Source organism: Glossina fuscipes, unplaced genomic scaffold (genome assembly GCF_014805625.2).
Source record: "Glossina fuscipes isolate IAEA_lab_2018 unplaced genomic scaffold, Yale_Gfus_2 3, whole genome shotgun sequence".
Classification (NCBI taxonomy): domain Eukaryota; kingdom Metazoa; phylum Arthropoda; class Insecta; order Diptera; family Glossinidae; genus Glossina; species Glossina fuscipes.
Genome location: NW_023998417.1, coordinates 14,511,126 through 14,514,485, shown reverse-complemented (window position 1 = coordinate 14,514,485; position 3,360 = coordinate 14,511,126).

The window sequence follows — 3,360 nt, the reverse complement described above, 5'->3', positions numbered from 1 at the left end:
TTGTTTCTTGACCAAATGTGTTGCCCCTCTTCTCTGTTTTTACGTCTGTTTTCATTCATTCATACACATGTCCTTGCATTTCATGCTACAGAAAAGTAACAGTAATCTTCTCTGTCTATACTGCTTTACCTTTCTGGTATTCTTTCTTCACCATCTTTTTTTTTTTTAGTTCTTCCCTTTTTTTTATATTTTTTTATTTTTTTTTTTTTTCCTTTTTTTGGAAAAGAGAATTACATTGAACACGACATGTTCGTATATAAACAGATTAGTTAAATGAGAAACTGTCCACAACTTTGGTCAATAATCAATCAAGGTCTGCCATATTACTCGTGCGCTGCTACTTTAGCACAAATTTATTTCGATTAGTTAAACTCAGTTACTGAGTTACATGTTAGGGACAAACATATCTTTAACGATTTCCTAGCATTTTAACCAGTTGAAGCAGTCAGCTTAGAGATCTGATTTTTTAGCTGACATTGAACTAAATATAATCTTTTTGATGGCTAGATATTATCGTTTGATGATGAGCTCTACGCCAACTACGAACGACATGTTACCACGGGTCCAAATTTTAGTTACAATTATTGCATATTAAGACAACCTTTTTGCAAAGGGACTTTTGGCTATCTAAAGGCGAGCTATAGATGTTAATGGGATTCCAGGAGTTGGAATCGCTTTGCAGAAATTCCCGCAGGTCACATACGATTGAAACATTTTCTTCTTGCTTTGCAATGCTTTCTGGTAATCTAAAGTTTTGATTTGAAAGACGATTTTAATAATAGTTAAGTAAGTTAGTGGTTAGAAAAGTTACTTTAGCGTAGATTAATCTATTGCGACCAACATATCATCATTGAGAAACTTGCAATAGATGGCCAAAAAGTTTAGTCCAACAATTTATTTTTAAGTGCGATCGTGATGCTTGCATTTTATTCTGCTTTTCTCCTACAAATGCTTACGTTACTTCTCTTGATTTTTTCAACCAGTTCTATTAAGACAGCCGAGTTCAGCGGAACTCCCTCCAACTGGGTTGAAGCGCTTTGGGGCTAATATATAGCTTTTGAAATTAGTCGTCGTCTATTGTACAACACAACCCCATGTAATATGAAATAAAGCAGATAATCTTTCATAGCCCAGATATATTTTTTACATGTTTTAATTGTTAGTCGCCTTGGAGAACCTGCTAATAGTAGCAATATCCTCTAAGAAACAGTAATTTGATCTAATTTAATACTTTAATCATCCAAAAGAAAAAGTAAGAAAGATGTTCGTATATGTTATATATAAGAAGTTTTTCCAATTCGTTAAACATTTATTTCCCTTCCGTCATAAGTACGCAATCAAAATTAACCTTATTTACCGCATCTGAAAATTATGCAAAGTGCTTTAAACAGTAGATTCATTAACCTTCACATTACACTCGTCAGTCTTCGGCAGAGAAAGAGTTTCAATCAGCTTAATAATAATAATAATAATAATAATAATATATAGTAGTAGCAAGAGTAGTAAGAGCCTTTAGCCAGTTGTACACCCCAAGTTATTTTCCTAGAATCCTAGAATTGCAAAATTCCAATTCTTGCAATGCAAGGATATTGCCCCTCACGCATCCCATTCCAAAGGAATGAACTTAACGAAGTTTCATTTTCGTTGTTAGCCGTTACCGTCAGATGAACAGTGCGAACATGCTCGGCGGTAGTGGATATGAAAAGTGTTGCTTCTGAAAGGCATATAAGGATCGTTAAAATTATTTTATTGCTAAAGAATTGAAGAACTCATTAAAAAAAATCAAAAAAAAAAAAGAAAAAATTACGGTCAAGTTGTGAAGAATACGGACGGCATTCTTATGATTAAAGAGTGAAGCATTATTAGAGAGTAAAGTAAAGATAATTTGAAGAACGAGATATTTGTGCGCACGTTTTCCTGCAATATGGAGTTAATACAAGTGGAGGTGGCTCTGCAAATTGCCGAGAAAAAAGCAACATGTGACATAAACGAAAGAAAGAAGAAAGAAAGAAAATATCCGACGATGTTTATCGGCGCGTTAAACATATAATTATAGTTTGGCTCTTCTTGGGTTTGATTTCCGGCTTTTTTAATAGAGATGGATTGTTTATTTGTTTGTTTTGTGTTTGTTTTACGGAAAAATACAATTATGAATTATATAATAAGAATAAAGCGACTTTGCGAGCCTTGACCAACTATAGAAAAGAATTTTCCATATATATAATCCATTATACATACATATCATATTTTCTTGGTTTTCTAAGCGCTGTCGCTGTCATCCATTTCCCCTTATTCCAGTTCAAGTTTCAATTAAACGACTTGGTTTTCAATTTTTATATATATATATATATATATATATATATATATATTTTCAGTGTATTTTTCTTGTTTTCATAAAATTTTGAAAATTACAAGCAAATTATTTATAAATTTGTCTTTTTTCTTCTTCTCAAGCCTTAAGAGATTTCTAAACTATTTGCTAAATGCTAGGTTACATTTGTGTAGGTATTTGGGATAAAGGAGCGAGAAGGATATGCTGCTATTATGTTTTCTCTTTAACTATGTTGTTGCAACTATTGCTTGCTTACCTCGAGCAGTTTGCGGCAGAACGGCATTAACTACTTAGTAAAACTTTTATAACATCTTCTGTCTAATCCATTTATATGAATTCGTATTAAAATGAATATATTATATACGTTTACATTTTATGTACATTGAACGAACTACACATACGCAGCTCATTCCGAATTTAAAAAAAAAGGAAAAGGAAAAGGAAAAGGAAAAGAAAATCACTTTCGGCCGAATCCGAACCAGAACCAAATTAAAAGATGGAATCTGCTAGCACTTATATAAGACGTTGCTTTGCAATGAGAGCAATGTTTCGTAGTTTGGCTTTTTTCCAGCTTTGCGGACCGACTTTTCTTTTTTTTTATTACAAAATTTGTAGGCGAAGGTTTAGTTTTTTCCTTTCTGTTCATTTACGGACTTCGACCAAACCAGGAAATACATCTTATGCGGTCAGAGTTTTATGCGCGTGCTTGGACATCAAAATCGAGATATGAAAATTAGTCTACATCTTATAAGGGAATATGTAATTTTTTCAAAATTACACGGATTTTCTCTTATTTTATACTTTATTGCTATACTTTCATTCCTAATCCGCGAGAACACTTGAACATAATAGTAAAGCGGAGGCATGTTCGATATAATTCGGAAGGAATTTGCAAATGGATAAAAGTATAAATATTTGCATATGGGAACATCGTGTAAAATGAGTCAGGTTTTTCAAATTTCTTATAAATTTAATACTTGAGACAGAACAGAAGGGCATTGCGAAAGGTCTTTGTTGTATACTCTACA